The sequence below is a fragment of the Musca autumnalis genome, unplaced genomic scaffold (genome assembly GCF_047663935.1).
Source record: "Musca autumnalis isolate F117 unplaced genomic scaffold, ASM4766393v1 scaffold_5, whole genome shotgun sequence".
Lineage (NCBI taxonomy): Eukaryota > Metazoa > Arthropoda > Insecta > Diptera > Muscidae > Musca > Musca autumnalis.
Window position 1 is genome coordinate 207,417,976 of NW_027412088.1, and position 20,934 is coordinate 207,438,909.

At 37.3% G+C, this 20,934-nt stretch overlaps 1 protein-coding gene across 17 annotated transcripts in view; it reads right to left on the reverse strand.

The window, feature by feature from the left end:
- Pkc53E (Protein C kinase 53E) overlaps nt 1-20,934 on the reverse strand; it is a 168,694-nt gene that overhangs the window by 138,624 nt on the left and 9,136 nt on the right. Inside the window, exon 1 of one of the 17 annotated variants that reach the window (XM_073992938.1) lies at nt 20,232-20,675. The exons of the other annotated variants lie outside the window; for them this stretch is intronic. The gene's annotated coding sequence lies outside the window, so the exon portion shown is untranslated. Of the gene's footprint in view, nt 1-20,231; nt 20,676-20,934 lie in introns of those variants that run through there. 17 annotated transcript variants of the gene reach the window in all.

The window sequence follows — 20,934 nt, forward strand, 5'->3', positions numbered from 1 at the left end:
TGTAAAGTATGAAAAATGATTTGCCCTATCCATTCATCGGGTGGTATGTGATTAGGTCTTTATGTAGCGTTAGGATTTTTTGTAAGAATGTATGTTATTGCCATGTGTATAATATTACTGAGGGTTAATGAGTGGTTATTTTCGTTGATAAATTCTATGATTATTGAATTAATACAACTATGTAAACAAGTGAAAAAGTATCAGTCGCCTTTGCCGACAGAGATATACCCACAGCCTATGTGAATTGAAACTTTGAGAATTTTTTTACCCTTTTTGGGCATTTGCACTAGCCGACAAAATGTGGATTATGATTAAAGTTCAAAAGTGTTGCGTAGGAGGTATTCAAAGGAATGGACCGACATAGTCCATTATGAAAGTGGACCTAATTTTGAGAGTCATACCATTTCGATAGATAACGCGCCCATTAGCCATTTCAGTGGGACATTGTATAACTTTTGGACCAGTATGCCAGGTAGTATGGACTTGTCCACGGAAAACATAATATCACTGTAAACAGGACCACAAAGAACAGCATCGGTAAACGTATTCAAAGGATCTTCGAACAGACCCTAAACTGTACTTAGACACAAATGTTGAACAGTTGTGTGGAGGTACCCTAAGGAGAGGTCCGATTTGGGCCATTTTAGAAGTTAAACTAAATTTGGACAATATATTAGGAGAAAGTTTGGACCAAATTGGACCATTTTAGTGACATTTTTTAAATATTGGTGGGAAGTACCGGAATTTGTTGACCGGTATTGCCCATCTTCGAATTGAAACTAAGTTTTCTGACTACGAAAGTCGTTACACTTGTTTTCGTCCCCACCATTGATGTTATATTTTGTTTTGTTGTTAATATACATACGTTGGATTATATTATTATTGACAATAAATTCATGAATTTCTCCTTTTAACAGTCCTCGTATAGTTTCACTGTTAACCGTTGAGTTCACTGACCGATCGGGTCAAGGCCACGTGTTGGCGAACAACTGGTAACAGGTGAACCTATCACCAAGGTTATCCCTACCCTTAAAGGAATTTATGAATTTATTAGAGGTAATAGGTACCACCAGTTTTTCCTATAAAAGGGCAGGAGGAATTACAAGGGGGATCAGTCGGTGAACAAGTGTCGAAGTGTACAGTGCGCGTATATACCCCGAGTGTCCAGTCGAAGTAAAACCTGGTGACTCAGAGTGGTGATTTATTCTTTTTACAGTCGTGTCAACCTGAGTAGTGTCCGTAACTCTCGGGCTCCCCTCGTGCCAATCTGAGTAGTGTCCGTAACTCTCGGATTCCTCTCGTGTCAACCTGAGTAGTGGCCGTAACTCTCGAGCTTCCCTCGTGCTAATCTGAGTAGTGTCCGTAACTCTCGGATTCCCCTCGTGTCAACCTGAGTAGTGTCCGTAACTCTCGGGCTTCCCTCGTGCTAATCTGAGTAGTGTCCGTAACTCTCGGATTCCCCTTCGTCAACCCTCGTCTGACCTTAGGATCGGCAGTGGATCTCCAGCAAATCCCAACCCCATATTAACCACCGGACCGGGTCTTCGGCAGGCCATATCTCCGAAACAGAAGGGAGTACTTATCCAGGTCTCCATCAGGGCCAGCAAAGCTAACGTCTTGGCAAGGAGTACTTATCCAGGTCTCCTTCGGGCAGCCTACTGGAGCACCTTTCTGGCGCTACTGTGGAAGGCCTACGGGAATACTTATCCAGGTCTCCCACAGCGGCAGGGAACGACGAGAAAGAGTATCTATTCAGGGCTACGTGGAACAATCTACCGGAGTACTTATCCAGGTCTCCCACAACGGCAGAGAACGACGAGAAGACCATCAGCTGGGCGTACTTATCTAGGTCGCTGCGATAGTTCTGACTGGGAAGACGTAGCCGACATATATTTATTCAACCGATCAAAAAATCCGCCAATCAATCTTAAACAATAAAGCCACAAATTGGTTAAAACCCAAACAAACCGTGTTTTCTCTCTCTCGGTCACTTTTATAAATTTCTGTGGCAGACTCTGGCCCCCCGAGAGCTATCCCAGCGATCAGAGGGAACTTGTGACGCTACAGTTTGGACAAAATATTATGAAGGTCAAATTTTGTACCGAATCGGCAGATCCGTTCGAGAGTTATTTTACGCTCCAGCCACTACAGATGGTGCCATAGGGGTTTTTTATCCCATTCGGACTGTTTTCTCAACAGGAATGAACTTGCCCCTGAAAAAAACTTTTACCGCCGTAATTGAGGCAAGCGAATGCAGCTACCAAGGCAACACGAGTGTTTTAGTCGGTTAAGAACCGGATGTTGTCGCCGCACAATGGTTCAGGAATCGATTTTCCTGGCCACAAATCAAAATTTTGTTTTGTCAAAGATATTTAGTTTCTCTGTGGGATTCGATAGTAAACATATTGATACTAAGGAAACCAACAAATTATGTAAAATCATTGGAAGGTATGGGCGTGGTGTGCCCCTAAAGACGAACATTTTCCCCATTTTTTGGGAAATTCGTAATTTTTGCAAATTTTTGGAGAAAGAAGTAGCTATTTCTCGGAAACTATTACAGAAATTGTGTTCATTGTTTTTTTTTGTAAGATAGATAGGATTGTGGCCTTTAAAAATCGTTTTAGTAAATTACCGTAGCGTTTACACAACATGAGCTATTTAATTTTTCCTCAGATACTAAATTTTATGAAATTCCAAATTTAGTGGACTAGAACTTTTGCGGAACAACATGGAACAATGTTCTGTTTTCACAGAAAGATGTCCGAGAGTCTCTTCTTTCAGCGCATATATACGTCCCGTCCCGTTCCGTTCGTTTAACACTTTATTCAATTTATTGAAATTACATGGGTAAAAATGTGTGTTTTTCTATACTGTTTTCCATATGAATTACAACTTTTTGACACAATTTAACATTTTTTTGAGTATATGAGTTTTTATACGAGTTATATGAGTATTTTTTAATTTTTGAAAAAAATTAAATTTTTTGTTTTTTTTTTAATTTTTTAAAAATTTATTTTAGAATTTTTTTTTCAGTTTTTTTCGGTTATTTTATAGTTTATTTGTTGGTGTTTGACCATCCTTAAGACATATGAAGATATAACACTCATATTTGGATAAAAAATAGTAAGAAAAAACTAAAAGTTTAATTTGACCTTGAATTTATATGCAACTACCAGACCGAATTTGACAGCTTATAACTCATCTTAAAGCTGATGGTGTTATCTGTCTAACAAAAAAAGAATTATGAAAATATCTCTATCCGTTCAAAAGTTACAGAATTTTGACCAGGAAAAAACGAATTTGAACCACTGCACTATAGGTAATTTGCCCTGTTTTTGAGTCAAAAATTAATAACGGCGGAATTAAACAATTTTGTAACTTTTTAAATTATTTATATGTAAAACTGAGCTAAAACGAAGATTTGTACAGTGAAATTCGGATATAACGAACAACGGTTATAAGCAACTACGCATATAAGTAACAAAGCAATTTCTTAAAATCGAATTTTCATAAGTTTTTTTATAAACAATAAACCGCTGAAAACGATCAGGATAGCTAGTAAAAAAAATTTTGACCCGCGAGTACATTTTCCAACGAATTGTTACTACAGTTTTGTATATTTTTTGAATATACGTTAATAAAGACAAGTTTAGTACTCCTTTAAACCGCATCAATGATTAATATGTAAAAGAGAGATAAAATAAAGCTTTCTACTGCCGCACCGTTTATAGAAAAACACGGATATACCGAACTATTTGTCGCCATTACTTATTTTACTTGCAATGAAATTGTAAACAACAATATTTTTTACATTTATTATTTATTTCCTCAAACCAAACTTCCACAATTTTAAGACTTTTTATTGAGAAGTAACCTAATAAAATCTCATAAATATCAAAAAACGGGCAAAATCGGGTTTTGAAACCTAGTAATTCCAATGCAGAAGACTTTCATTAATGTGTTCTAGGTGGCAAAATCACGGCCAAACACGGCCAATTTAGTATAAGTCTATATGAAGTGAGTTTAAGAAAAATAAAATATTTATTTCTGACTTTTTGTGTTTTTTGGTCGCTACCCAAAATGTTTAAGCTATATTTTATATTAAATAAATTCCTCTCGCAATTGCCAATCTATTCCATTTTACATATATTTATATTTGGTTTATTTTTCCGCGGTTTTAAGTACATTGAAATATGCCTTACAATATATATTTTTTTAGTTCTTCTTCGAAATTCTCACTTTGACTGCAATTTAAACCGCGATAATGACGCGATAATGAAAAATATCATTCATATTAATAAATTTTGACATGTTCTTTTTTCAATGCCAACTGAAAAATTATTATTATTAAAAGTTGCAAAATCGACTTTTTGCCTCAAAAACTGGGCAAATTACCTATAGTGCACTGTGAGCCGCCTCGATTCAAATTTGGCCCGAATTAATGGCACGATACCCAACACATAAGCTGTAGGTGGATTGGTGCCGTACGACACGCTGTATTTGTTTAGATGCCCAGCTAACCCCACTCGCCTCTCTTCTGTTTCTTTGTGAACGCAGCCAGTCCAGGTAGCAAATGTTGCAAAAGGTTTTTATCGGCCAACATCTTCGGGTACCTCCGACACAGAAGTTCAAAATTGTCGCTACATGCAGTTGGCCGTTTGAGAGGAATGGCTTATAGGCGCATTAAGGGCCAACCAACCTCTGATCTCGTAATATTTCAAGTGAAGTTCGGGGATATATTATATCAGATCAATCCAGATCACTCACGAAATTTCAACATTCTCGCTTAAGTGCAGTTTAAAGGATGAGGATTTTTTTTGAAAGTCTTACCGAAGGTAGTATTGAGCTTACAACGCATGCAAGTGACATCGACATATTTATCCGAACATTTCGATCGATAATTGGAACATTTGTAAAAAAGAGAAAAACAAATAAATAAATAAAACAAGTAAAAAAGCGTCAGTCGGCTTTGCCGACAGATGTATACCCTCAGCCAATGTGAAGTGAAACTTTCACCTATGGACAGATCGAATGTATTTAATGTCTCTTCAGAATTTTGTGGCTATTTGGATATTTAAATTTGCCGACAAAAATGTGGATTAGGAATTAACTGCACTAAGACACAAATGTTGAACTTTTGTGGGAGAGGTACCTTTAGGGAGGACCGATATGGGCTATTTTAGATGTTAAACTAAATTTTTACGAAATGTTCATTTCATTTTGCATTTTAGTGAAATTTTTTAGATATTGGGGAGAAGTACCGGAAGTTTCGGACCGACATTGCCCATGAAACTAAGTTTGGATACAATATGACGAAGACCAAATGTTGGACAAAATCGGTTGAACAGTTCGATAGTTATCGTGCTCTCTGACCACCACATATGGTGACATATTGGTTTTTTTACACCTTTTGGGCTGTTTTCCCAAGAAATGTGGACTTGCCCCTGAAAAAACTTTTACAGTCGTAGTGGAGGTAGCGAATGCAAGTTGCTTCAACAAAAATCAAAGTGATTCGAGAGTAGGTCTTAAAGTGAACTTACCCGAAATTTTGTAAGAGAGCTACCAGAAGGAGAATAAAAATATGCTCCATATTCGAACCTGAAATATATCTGGTAGATATATTAGGATGTGCAAAGTGTGGATTACACCGGTCACTCCCTTCAAGAGTTATCGTGCGCACAATTTTTCCGAACATTTTTGCAGTTTTGTGGGGGAGGTACCTGAAGGAGTGGACCGATATGGCTTATATTCGAACTTAAACCAAGTTTGGACAAAATATTACAAAGGCCAAATTTTGGACCGAATCTGCAGATCCGCCCGATAGTTATCTTGCGCTCCAACCACTACACACGGTGTCATAGTGGTTTTTGGCACCTTTCAAGCTATTTTCTCAGGAAGTATGAACTTGCCCCTGATGAAACGTGTACCGGCGTATGTTGGCCAGTGAATACAAGTTTTTTTTTTTTAAAAAGTCAAATCGAAAGAAGGCCCTAAACTGAACTTTTCCGAAATTTTGTGTGGGAGATACCCAAAAGAGTGGACCGATGGAACCTCATGTAAGACTGATACAAATTTCAAGATGTGCAAAGTATGGACCAAATCGATTATTCCCTTCAACATTTCCGAAAATTTTCGAAATTGTTGGGGGGAGGAACCGGAAGGAGTGGATCGATATATCCCAACTTCGAACATAAACTAAGTTTGGATCGGTTGATCCGATCGAGATCAACTCCAAGTTATCTGAAACGTATTTGGTCCAAACATACTTGGGGTCTAAAACCACTATTTCGATGAGAAACATTTTGCCCGTATGAAATTAATAGCATAAATGTTGAGTGTATAAAAATAAATGACAGCATGTTGAAAGACACATCCCACTGTTCTGAAAATTATAACTGTTGTGTCTCATCGAAGTAATGCTTTTAAGCTTATCTCTCGGTCTGTCCGGATAACTCTTGAATGGATCAACCAATTTTGTCCAAACACTAATCTAGTACGAACATGAGCATATCGGTCCTCTGTCTTTGGTAACTCCCCGGCGATAGTTCAAATTTGTTAACTAAAATGCTGCACAGAATGGCACTCGAAGCGAATAACAGATTTGGTCCAAACATAATTTTTTCATGACATAGATGAGGTTCGGATATGGAGTACATCGTTTTAATCCATCGGGTACTTTTCACACAAAATTTAAATTTGTTTGGCAAAAGTTCAGTTTAAGAGTTCGTTTGCAGCAGGATGGCCTCGCGGTCCCTATTACGACGATATAAATTTTTTCGGGCGCAATTCAATACCATTATGGCACAAAAGCAGGGTCTTTTCTGCACCAAGTAAAATGATTGGTGACAGAAAAGAAGAAGCAGTTTCCAAATTGTCCAACATCAGCATCGATTCCGAAAAATGCACAGCACCACAACATTATTACACGACATATCCACGGTCGATGACTAAACCAAAAGAGACCATGCCACCGAAAAGTTGAGGTGGCTCTTGGCCTATCCTAACTGTTTAAAACGTTGGATAATCAACTATATGTGTGTTCTCGAGTCGTTTGTGGAATTCCGAAATAAGACCCATAGAGTGAAACAAGATGTTTCCTAAGGCGGGGTGACATCTCCGGAACTGTTTAACCACTACCTAGAAATCGTAATTTATGCGGATTATTGTACGACGTTGACGTTGGGTCCTAATTCAGTCAATTTTATCAGAGCAGGAGTAGCTGCCATCATTATAGTATTTAGGGCCATGCCAAAACCATGGATGTTAGGGCTAGTATGTCACATATATATTCACTGGACAATAGCCGTAGACTATCCCAGCATTTTCACATACAATATCAGGAACCTATGACCGATCTGGGATATCAATATTTTCCCTATATATACCATAGATATTTCAAAAACCGTTTGGATCGAGCACACATAATATTCTGAAAGACTTTATTATCCAAAAACTTCAATAAAATATATTATGTGACCGCAGATAACGAAAATGTGAATAAAAACGGTAGAATATGGTCCTAAATCATATATAAAAAGCGAAAGCTTCTGAAGATGTTAAATATTATAGCTACAAATCTCTTTTGTTCAGACTCATAATGAAATTTGATTTGGAACATTTCTTTTTTTGACACAACCCCCAAAGAGTGAGGTATTTTAGGAGATTTTGGCTCAGTGTGGAATAAATTTTAATTAAGAGTCTAAAAGTGTAACAAATAATTTCTAACTATAATATCTAATTTTGTAACGTCATTTTCTTAACAAAGTATTTTACTCAGATATCTAGTTTGTTCTGGGACTTACAAAGAAATTTTGTGTAGAATATTTCTTCTTTTCACACCTTTCGTCTAGAAGTAAATTTCATGTTACTTTCATGCATCAACTCGAAAAAAGAACAAAACAAATTTATTCAAAAAGTATTTGGGTGTTTTGTTGGCAAACTTGATGTATATATTTTCTTGATATATATTGCAAATACATATTTCATTTATTCGGCGACTTATATTGAAATTTGATGGAGATTATTTTTGTCTTTGACGTCTTCTATCTAGAATGAAGTTTTGTGGGACAAAACTTAATAAACTCAGCTAAAGTACAACATTAACCCTAAAACGTGATTTTACTTTTGGCAGATTCCTGGCGTATAGTAAAATGTTATGACAAATAATTTTGTATAATATTTTGAGTTGATACGAACACATTTTAAAGGAGTTTTTAAACGTTTCTGAAAAAGGGACCAAAAAGACCCCTTTGGTGACTCGCATGAGGGTTAATTTTTTTCATAAAAAGATACCCCGTATTGTTGTCAGTAATATTGCCAAAGACACTTTATACCTAAAATGCAAGGATTCCAAGAAATCTAATGTCGAATATTTCAAAACCTGTAGAAATGGGCGGAACTTGTCACGCCTATTTAGGTTACTTCCCGACGTAAACTTTCAAAACGCCGATGCACGTGTCTTCTTTTTTTCGGTCCTCTTTCATAATCTGGTCGAATTATCTTGTATTTTTTTTTTGTGTTGTACAGTGTTATATTTAATTTTTTCTGTATTCTATATTTTTCTTTTTTGCATTTGTTTCACTTCTAAATCGGCGACTAATAAATTCACCTACGGTACATATTTTCATATCCATACAATTTTAATTTACCTACTAACCCAAATTTATTGATGATATTTTTTTTCTTGCACTGCCTACACTCGCTCATTACAGTTTTATTTTGTGTTTTTATGCCTTGTCTCTAATGTTTAGTTTATTGTTGTTTTTGCAATAAAACTATCAAAGTAAATTTTACATTGCCACGCTAGAGAATACAATTAAAATGATGCTAATAAAAATTAACAATTAATGGCTGGCGTGAATGTACATACATACATACAGAACAATAATGGAGTCCACAAAATGAGAACTGGACCGGGGAATATAAGATAACAGAGCACATATCTATTGAGATATAAAGATTCCGATACGGAGTCTTAAGTTTTATTTTGTGGTAACATTGTTTGTAATTAAAATCTGTAGACGCAGCATATTGTTGGTGACAGCAGCAGCAGGAATGCCGGGGCTGATGACAAGGGGCGGGGAAATGACAACGACGTATTAAACCAGTTTTTCTGAAACTTCCCAATTATGTCGTATTAAATGTCATTTTTGGTTAGATTTGTTCGATTTTTCCTATTTGTACTACTTACTGTTTTCATAAAGTCGTTGTTTTTGTTGTTGTAGAGCAATCTAACAAAAACTCAATGCAATTTTGTAGTCATAAATGAAATAGTTTTTAGCTGTTATACGAGTAGTAGTAGCTAACTAATATATGTATGTTACTTGTGGTTGGTATGGTTGAAGGTTAATGGGTTTCTGTTCTGTTTGAAATTGTTATTTTTTGTTTAAAACGACGCACACACTCACATGCAAAAGCTATGCGTATCTAACCGCCTATATTAGTATCTGTCGATTTATCATTTTCAGCTTGTAAAGCAGTTGTGGTTGTGTAAATGATATTTATTTGCTGTGAGAGCTTAGTTCAATAATACTAAACACTAAAAGGTATTTATTTGGTAGTACATATGTAATTTCTAAAGTAGCCAATTCGAAAACACCAAATGTTGACACTTGCAGCTTTTTGTAAAATGGGAAAGTGATCTACGTAGAATTTGTGTAAATAGAAATCTATTGGGAAAACCACAAACAGAAACACCTTTGGTGAGGAAGTATGATTCTTTTCATGTGATTAGAAGTACCGTGGGAATGTCTCTTTATCTGAGCCGTACTTAGAATTTTCATTTTGGACTATTTTTAAGTCTTACACGGTGCTCTTGAAACAATTTTAAATGGAAGGTGCTTACACCTTGGAAGTTTTTGCGGATTCTGAAACTACAATGTTCATAGATGAGAAAAATCAAAAAACAAAAAAAATCGCCGGAGCGCTTTTAAATAAATCGCGATATAAATTGAAATTTTTAGGGGTTGTTTAGGTCTTCACGATTTTGCTTAGAAACCGCAAGTCGAATCAAAATGGGACTAAAGAAAATGTTGTAGCTATGAAAATTCTCTACAAGATCGACGTTAATGGTATTTTCGTAGTTTTTACCATTTTTGAGATATAGAAGTTCAAATTGGGACAATTCAAATTCAATTCAATTCTGTATCGCTCCCTTATAAAACAATGTCATGAAGGTTGCGCCTTAACTAACTTTTGATGAAAACCGCTTACACAGGGGAAGTTTTTGTGAATTCTGAAACAGCAATGTTCATAGATGAGAAAAATCCAAAAACGAGAAATAATCGCTGTAGGGATTTTTAAATAAATCGCGGTCAAAATTCACATTTTTAGGTGTTTTATAGGTTTTCACGATTTTGCTTGGAAACCGTAAGTCCAATCGAAATGGAGCTAAAGAAAATGTTGTAGCTGTGAAAATTCTCTAGAGGATTGACGTCTATTATTTGTTTCCAGCCTGTACCATTTTTGAGATAAAAAAGCTGAGTTTAAATTTTTAGATTTTTTGTTACGGTTTCGTGATTTTGCTTGAATACGGTAAGTCTTATCGATATGGGACCTGAGAAAATCTTAAAGCTGTGAAAATTCTCTACAAGACTGGCTTTAGTAACTTATCCTAAGTTGTACCATTTTTTTAGATATATGAGTTTAAGTTGGGAATTTGCAGTCATCACATCGTTTTATAAGGGGGCGATACAGAATTGAATTGAATTTGAATTGTCCCAATTTGAACTTCTATATCTCAAAAACGGTAAAACCGACGAGAATATCATAAAGGTCAATCTTGTAGAGAATTTTCATAGCTACAATATTTTCTTCAGTCCCATTTTGATAGGACTTGCGGTTTCTAAGCAAAATCGTGAAAACCTAAACAACACCTAAAAATGTCAATTTAAATCGCGATTTATTTAAAAAGCGCTCCGGCGATTTTTTTTGTTTTTTTGATTTTTCTCATCTATAAACATTGTAGTTTCAGAATCCGCAAAAACTTTCGAGGTGTAAGCACCTTCCATTTAAAATTGTTTCAAGAGCACCGTGCTTAGCAATCAATTTTGATTTTCTTTGAATTCAAACTAAAAAGTCTATCTCTCTTTCCATGACATTTTCTCTGGTTAATTTAACTGAATTCCAAGAAGTATTTAGCAAATATTTTCATATCAGGTTTTTTTCTGTTGTTTGTTTGACCAGGTCGTTTTTCCTTCTGTTGCTAAATGAATTCAGTTTTTTTATTTCTAATTTTTAATTGCATGTTTGCAAGCAATTTAATTTGTCTTAATACCTGACACATTCTGTACTGTTTTTTTTTTTATGGGCAATATGAATAAATGAGCTTCAGCACACTCATGTGGCCTGTGGAAATATTTTGCATAGCTTTAAAATTTTGAAATGTGTGTTTTTAAATGTTCAGTTGAGAAAATTATTTTGTTACCTAAAATAAATACAAACGAATATATAATAATATTTCCGTAATACACAAAAATATTAGATTTTGTAAAGGGTGTCCAAAATTGATGTATTATTTTCATTTGAATGAAAATTATACTTTTTTGTTGATATAAAAAAAATTATTTCAGTTTATTAGGTATAGGTTTCGATTAATTAAGTGAAAAAAAAGATTTCGGTTAAGTGATCCTTTCCTTCCGACTCGGAGGGTTTCTAAACATTTATAGAAATTTGACAATATTTTTTTATGAAAACGATTTTCCTGCTGTTTGTAAATTGCCAGCGAAAGTAATAAGGCACCTCAACTTAGCACACCCTGTTTAATTTACAGTACAATATTTTTATGAATATTTATCTAAAGGTGGTTTCATGTTCTTTTTATGTTCGTTTTTATTTTAAAAGCTAATTTTGTAAAGGCGTTAATTTTTTACTGCATTCTTATTGTCTTCAAAACCGCATTGTATTATCACACATACTGAGACGTAGATACATACATATAGTACACTTAAAAAAAATAATAAATAAATAATAAAATAATAACTAATTAGATAAAATAAATAAAATAAATAAAATAAATAAAATAAAAAAATAAATAAAATAAATAAAACAAGTAAGAAAAGTCTATAGTCGGACGGAGCCGACCATGGGATACCCTATACCACTATCCCTGGACAATCGCTCTCCACGGAACTTATTTTCAATGATTGTGAAAATTTAATTATCAAATATCACAGATGTAATGTATAATACTTATGACCAAAACCAAAAAGTTATCTAGCATGACAAAGGAATTTAGTTCACACAAACTAAAATGTAATGAAACCCACGAAGTACTACTACTTCCGTTGTTTAATCGCTACGTTATTGAAATTTTAACCAATTTCACACAAAAGTTTCAGTCCATTTAACCCGCTAAGTATTCTCTGATCTTCACGTTGGTTTGTACACTTCTTTTTCATCATAAACACAAACTTTGTTCAAAATTTTGCAGGTTATTATTTTGACCTACAGAGCCGCTTCAAAATTGGATAAAATTTTGTTTTTGGTCCATTTCATCCCCTGAACATTTCACGATCATCACCAAAAACTAATCATTTCTATTGTGGCCCGAACCCAACCTCCTTAAAAATTCGTTACAATCGGTCCATAATTGCGGCCTTAAGTTTGTTTATAATTTTTAATGGACGGACACACATCGCTAAATCGCTTTATCTCGTCGAGATATGAATTTTGGCATACTAGGACGAATATTTCGTGTTGTTACATAATTTTTTGGATAGACAATATGTAGCATGGGATAAAAATGTGGTTCTCTACACAGAACCGATTATATATTAGGCAGTAGACCCGTTATCTAGCAAACACTTTATTGCAATTTACATCAGGGGATAGGTCAGTATTTTTTTCCCATATGTAGGCTACTTTGCGAAATATATATGTCCTCAAGGAATTGAAATATCGACCAAAAATAAAATTTTTATATTTTTTAAACAAAAGTAATGGTCCATTTCACCCGTTAAAGAATATCAGATCATCATTCAAAATTGTACGCATCTTTTTCGACCCATACTTTTACCCGGTGCAAAATTTCGTGACTATTGATGTATAATTGCGACTTCTAGCGAGTTTATTATTACACTACCAACAAATAACGGAATATATTAGGCTGTAACTCTGTTATCTGATCATGCACACCAATATAATTGGCATCAATTGAAAGGTCAAGCGTTCCACTTTCAAGTATATCTCACTTGTCCGGAATATCACTTCCAGGAATTAAGATATAAGCTGTATATTTAAAATTTTCACAATTTTCACACAAAAGTTTTGGTCCATTTAACCCTCTAAATATTATCCTATCGCCATCTCAAACTGCAAGCTTCTCCTTTGTGATATACTCTTACCTTACTTAAAATTACGCGTTGATCGGACTATTATTGAGACCTACAGAGCCGCTAGAAAATTGGATAAATATTATGCTTTTGGTCCATTTCACCCGCTAAATATTTCACGATCATCACCAATAAGAATAGGGATCTATTCTGATCTGAACCCGACCTCCATACAAAATTTCGTGATGATCGGTCCATAATTGCGGCCTGGAGCGTGTTTACAATTTATAATGGACAGACGGACGGACGGACACACATCTCAAAATCGCTTTATCTCGTCGAGATATGAAGATTGGTATACCACATTGGGGGTCTCCGACGAATATTTCGCGGTGTTACATGAATTTTTACCAAATCAAACTTATAATACCCTTTTCCACATTGTGGTATAGGGTATAATAAATAAAAAATATAAATACTAATGACATTTTTAGTTAGGCCGAAAATTCTAATAGGATCAAATGTTTTCCAAACCTTGCCTACAATAGTTGGTGTTTTCCGCTCATATAACCGTTGGTTTACCAACGACTGCAGTCGGTATACCTCAACCTTTACTTTTATGAGTTCAACAAGTAAAATAGAAGCCTTTTATTACCAAACTAGGCCCCAGCAAAGCCGTAATATGTCTTGCTTCCTATGAAACAATTGATAAAGAGCCTACCAATTTGGGTTATCACTTCGGCATCTTCTCATAATCCAAAGTATTTGACCCCACTTTTATCCCACATTGAACTTAGATATCTAACTTTACAGCAGAGACGCGCTTCTTTGCAAAGACAGTATAGTGAGGGCGCCCACTGATTTGTTTTTGCATTTGCTTCTCTCTCTCTCTCTTACAGTGTAAGTGAATAAAAACAAACAATAAACATCATGTGGTTGTTGTTTTCTTCACTCATACATACACACATACTAAAACATTGATGGAAATTCTTGGGCAACGCTGCTTTACAGCAGAATTCGGCACCTCTTTACACGCGAGCAAGCAAAGAGAGCTTCTCTCTCCACTCACTAATTGAAAAACCATGCAATGACAACAGTGTTTGCTCAAATTGTTGTTGTTGTGTGCCGAATGCTGCTTTACAGTGACCCGTGATGAGTCCCTCAATGATTTCCATCCCTAATAGAGTTGAGCAATTGAACGACCTAGTTCACTGTCCTAGTTCAATAACGTATGAGTAACATCATACAAACTAACGTGAAATAATAAGTATACGCATTTTGTTCAAAGAAGCGACCAGTGTCCATTGAACTATATTGTGAACTTACTTACTTACTTACTTAGCTGGCCCATTACAGAACATTTGTTCTATAGGCCGAACTAAGAAAAGATCTCCAATTCTCTCTATTTATTGCTTCGCACTCTCGAATACCGCGTCTTTTCATCTCCTCATCAACTTGTTTGCGCCATCTATTCCTTGGCCTGCCAATTCTGCGTGCACCGCCATGTGGCATGTATTCATACGCCTTTTTAGCGGGTTCATCATCGCTCATTCTTATGATATGGCCTAGCCAACGCAATCGCTGCATCTCGATACGTTTAACAATATTGATGTCGTTGTATAGCAGATACAGCTCGTGGTTCATGCGACGTCGATATTCACCGTCAACGCAGATTGGTCCGTAGATCTTTCGAAGAATTTTTCTCTCAAACACACCAAGCACTGCCATGTCTGCTTGCGCAAGTACCCAGGCTTCGGAGCCATACATCAGCACGAGTAGTATCAGTGTTTTGTAGAGCGTTATTTTTGTTTGACGAGATGTGGCTTTGTTTTTAAACTGCTTACTTAATCCAAAGTAGCATCTGTTGGCCAATACAATTCTTCTTTTTATTTCACAACTGATGTCGTTTGTTGTGTTGACGGAGGTGCCGAGGTAGACGAAGTCTTTTACTACCTCAATATTATAGGAACCAACTTCCACAGTCGGTCCGAGCTCAATGGACGCATTGCGCGTCGACACCATCAACTTGGTCTTCTCACCGTTTACCGCCAGACCCACTTTAGCAGATTCTCCTTCGACCTTTATAAAGGTATCAGTTACTTCTTTTACTGATCGACCCATGATGTCTATATCATCAGCATAAGCAAGTAACATGTGACTATTGGTGTAGATTGTGCCACTTCTTTTGACGTTTGCCTCTCGTATAACCTTTTCTAGCAGGATGTTGAAGAGGTCACACGAAAGGCTGTCTCCTTGTCTGAAACCTCTTTTGGTACCAAATTCTTCGGAGAGGTTCTTTCCTATTTTAACTGAGGACCTCGTGTCAGTTAAAGTCATTTTACAAAGCCGGATGAGCTTTGCGGGAATACCAAATTCAGACATGGCTTGGAATACCTTTGAGCGCAGCGGGCTGTCGAAGGCTGCTTTATAATCGACAAAAAGGTGGTAGGTGTCGATCTGCATCTCTTGGGTCTTCTCCAGGATTTGCCGCAGGGTAAATATCTGGTCAATGGTGGACTTGCCAGGTCTAAAGCCGCATTGGTATGGTCCAATAATCTCGTTGACCATTGGCTTTAGTCGTTCGCACAATATCCCTGACACAATCTTGTAGGCAATAGGGAGTAGACTTATGCCCCTATAGTTAGAGCATACAGTCTTATCTCCCTTCTTGTGGACGGGGCACAGGATACTCAGGTTCCAATCGTCGGGTACTCGTTCTTCCTGCCAGATGGTGCTAACTAGCTGATGAATACACCTTATCAGCGTGTCGCCTCCGGTTTTGAACAGCTCGGCTGGTAAGCCATCGGCCCCTGCTGCCTTATTATTCTTCAGCCGATTTATTGCTGTCTTTACCTCATCTTGGCTGGGCGGTATACATTCAATACCATCTTCTGGGATTGGGACTGTGGTATCTTCGTCGTCTTCGCTGCTATTGGATACCAACAGATTTGAAAAATGTTCTTTCCATATCCTGAGTACACTATCTGTATCAGTTACCAAATTACCTTGCTGGTCTCTACAGGAGGATGTGCCTGTACCAAAGCCATCAGTTGGATGCTTGACTCTTTGGTAGAATTTTCGGACTTCATTCTGGCTCCTGTACATCTCGATTTTTTCACACTCAAGCTTTTCCATCTCTCTCTTTTTCCTGCGGAAAAGTCGTTTCTCCTCTCTCCTTTTCTCCCTGTATCTCTCTCGTGCGCTACGCGTTGCTACGGATTGTAAAGTAGCCTTATATGCCGCATTTTTCTCTTCGGTGGCAGCACGACACTCCTCATCATACCATGGATTCCTTGGTGGAGGTCTCTGGTATCCAAGTATGGATTTTGCGGCTGCTTGCATGGAGTGGGCAATGCTTTGCCATTGCGCTGATATGTTATCGGGATGAGGAGGGCTTTGATTAAGCAATTGGGCTAGTTGAGTGGAATATGCTGTGGCTATCTGTTGTGATTGCAGCTTACCGATGTCTAACTTTCGTGTTGTGTCTGTTCGTACTTTGTTTGCTACGTTTAAGCGGGTGCGTACCTTTGCTGCAACAAGGTAGTGGTCCGAATCAATGTTTGCGCCTCGGAACGATCGTACATCCAACACGCTCGATGAATGTCTTCCATCTATCACAACATGATCAATTTGGTTTCTTGTTTTCTGATCTGGAGACAGCCAGGTGCCCTTATGAATATCGAGATGATTAAATCTGGTACTGCTAACTACCATGTTTTTTGCAGCTGCAAAGTCTATCAGTCTCATACCATTGTCAGATGTTTCACTGTGGAGACTGAATTTCCCGACTGTTGGGCCAAAGATATTCTCCTTTCCAATTTTGGCATTAAAATCGCCTAGAATGATTTTAATGTCATGGGCAGGGCAACGGTCATATGTTTCTTCTAAGCGCTCGTAAAATATATCTTTGGTCTGTTCGTCCTTTTCTTCAGTGGGAGCATGAGCGCAAATAAAGCTGATGTTGAAGAATTTAGCTTTTATTCGAATTGCAGCAAGTCTTTCATTCACTGGGGTGAAGCTGGATACAAGATGTTTTAGTCTCCGACTAACTACGAATCCACAACCAAACTCATGCTTTACGTCATGGCAGCTATAATACAGTGCGTCACCTTTAGGTGTTGTTGTGACGCCTTTCCCAATCCATCGTATTTCCTGTATGGCAGTAATATCGGTCTTGTACTTTTCAAGTACGTCTGCCAATGCGAAGACTGCACCTTCTCTATAAAGAGTGCGAACATTCCAGGTGCAGATTCGCAGATCATGGTCCTTAAAACGTTTGCGGGGTTCGTCAACTTTAGAGGGGTTTGTTTTTCTTTTCTTTCGTTTTTTCATAGTAGGCTGTTTTTTCTAGGGGAGGGTTACTAACCCGACGCCCAAACCCAAGTTTTTAACGTTCTTATGGGTGAACGCGCGGCACATGTTAGCTCACTACCTTTAACGGGTGTTAGAGGCAGTTCCCCAGGTGACACCACGGGGAGGTCAGTGTCCACTTGGGATGAAAGAGGGACCAAGATAAATCCTGGGCTTTGCCATGTTAAAACCGGTCAGGACCGTTCCTTGGTATCTTCCATCCCCTACGTCACTAGGTAGTTCAATATAGTTCAATTTGCACAACTCTAATCCCTAATTTATTGTTTAAGAGAAGGGAGATCGTTGCCAAATTACTTTAAATATTCAGCCTCCAGGTTCCATATGCGTCTTCTCTATGTAGATGTTACAAATTTTGCCAATGTAGTAACACTTTAGTGGTCTAACAAATTTATCATCAATATCTATAGACTTAGAGCTATTCCGAGCTAGTTCATCACCTTATTTGTTTCCTGGATCCCAGCAAAGTTTAATGTTATTGCGTATAGCATAGAGAGACCTTCTGAAATCAAGGACAACTCTCGAGTTTATGGTCCATTTCTTGAGAACCTTCAGGGCCGTCTGTTCTCAACCTATAGTCACGGGTCCTGTGAGACTGGGTTTAAGTCCTCTAAACAATTCTGCTGTTTTTCTGATAGCAAGAATTTCTGCTTTAAAGACTCTCAGCTTAAGCTTATATGAGTGTCTGATTAGTGACTTTTCGCAGTAGACACTGGCGCTAGTGCTTTCCTTAATCTTGGATCCATCTGTATATATTGCCAGACCGTCCATATGAGCATTACTTTCAGCGCAAATGCTTAACTGTTGCATGGAATAATTGCTGATGGCCAGTCAAACCTGAAAAAGGTGGGCAAACCGAATTTGTTGTTTCAAACAATCTTCGACATTCGATTAAAAGACCAAGTCGTCATAGGGATTGAGGTCGATGCTGAGCCAGTCTTCCCAACTTTCTGGCTCTTTATGTTGTGGCCGCTTATTTTATTTAACAACTCAACCTCTGAAGCAGAGGAGGGATCAGCTGATGTTGTGGCGGATTGAGTTGGAGTTGCATGCACATCACTCACAATGTGAAATGTAAGGGCTATTGAACTGAACTTCCCCTCAGTGGACATTACAGTGGGATAAAGTTTATTGACATCCGGAACTCTCTTGGGTGTAACTCCTATAGAAGGCCTTCAAAGATCTTCTGTTGGATATAGAAGACCTTTATAGTTCTTCTGTCGCCAAAAGAAGGCCTTAAAATGTCTTATTTTCATATAGAGACCTTGTCTTGTATTATCTGTAGAAGATCTTTAAAGGTCTTCTATCGTTTATAGAAGGCGTTCAGAGTTCTGTCCTCGCCCATAGAAGTCCGTCAATGATCTTCTGTTGCCTAAAGAAACCATGTGTCGCCTATAGAAGACCTTTATAGATAATCTGATGCCTAAAAAAGCCTTCAAAGGACTTTTGTCGCCTATATAAGTTTTTCCAAGGTCTTCGGTTACCTATAGAATTTTGTGTTCTATAAAAGAGCCTTAAAATGTCTTCTTTTGCTATAGAAGGCCCCCGAAAGTCTTCTATCGCTTGTAGAGGACCTTCCAAGGACATATAGAAGGTCAAAGGTCATGTATCATCTATAGAAGACATTTATAGATTTCTTTCGCCTACAGAAAGCCATTAATGCAGTTGATGTCGTACTCGAACTCAACTTCTTCTAAGGTCTTCTTTTCCTCTTCCAAGGTCGTCTGTCGCCTATAAAAGATCTTCTGTCGTCTATAGAAGGCTTTCAAAATTCTTCTGTCACCTACAGAAGGCCTTCAAAGGTCGTCTATCGCCTACAGAAGGTCTTTTGTTGTCTATGGAATGGCTTCAAAGGTCTTCAATGGTCTTCTGTTACCAAAAGAAAATCTTCAAAGATTTTATGTCGTGTAAAAAAGGTTTTTAAAAGTTTTCTAATGGCTATAAAAGGCTTTCAAAGGTCTTCTGTCGCTTATAGAATTCCTTTAAAGGTCATCTTTCGCTTATAGAAGGCCCTTAAAGGCCATCTGCCGCTTATAAAAGGCTTTCAAAGGGTTTCTGTCGTCTATAGAAGGGCTCCAAAAATCAACTGTCTCTTATAGAAGAACTTCCTAGGCCTCCTGTCCCACTTGAACTCAATTTCCACTCGGCGAACATTACAGTAATATGAACTTTATTGAGATCGGGATAATCTAGGGTATGTGAGTTTATCTACTCCAAAATTTGCTCTCTACCTTACTTCGCAACAATTTGGTTTCTCTCACCGTGATGGACGAGGGTTCCACAACGGCGAACTTTCTGAAAAGGTGATGATGTGGGGTAACCTACTCTATCTTTAGTCTCCCTGTTTACGATGTGATATGGTGTGGTGGAAGCTTCTTGGTCGGGATCGGTTTATTAACGACTACAGTCGCTGGAACAACTCTGGTATGCAGTTCACCCTCAGATAATCTGTTGTCGACTTGAGCAGAACCACTATCCACACCATTTTCTTTAAAGAATTTTTTTCTCTGTGCAATTTCTCGTTAATATTCCCTTTGAATGTGTAAATATTTCACGGTTTATTACAAATACATTATATACATATGTATGTACATATAGTTTTGTTTTGTGTAACATTTCACTTGTCTACGGTAAACAGCATTTAGAGGATACATTTCTTTTCGTTTCGTTCTGTTCTGTTCTTTCTCTCACATTTTTCGATACTTTTGCACGTGAATTCTGACACAAACAAATCGATATTGTGTGACTGAATTCATTTAACGAATTTGTTTGTAGTTTGTTAATTATTTGCTGGTCTCAGTGTTGTGTGGTAATCACTGTTAAATAGTTGTTATTTTGTCTAGTGGCAGCTGCTGTTGCTGGTGGCGGTGGTGGTGCATTCATAAGAATGCACTACATTTCGAGAATATATGCGGTTTTTATCTTTTTGTCTACGTTCCATTAAAGCAAATGACACGTTTCGCGGTTTGATGTCTTATGATTTCGTGTTGTCGTGGTTCTTGTTGTTGTTGTTGCACAATAACACTCTACAAAACTATTCAATAAGCAAACACAACCCGTCAGCAGCGGTGTACGCAGATGATTTGTCGTCCATCGTTCGTAGTCTACATTTTTTTCAATTGAATTTGAATTACAATTCGATTGGGGAGACGGAGAGCCAGACTATGGGGCTTGTTTGACGTAGTTATGGGCCTCGCTTTGCAAGGCGTTGTTGTTGTTATTCCACATCTAGCATTTACACTTTAATTAATATCAATTAATGGCGAACAAATAAATCACACTGCTCTACACTACA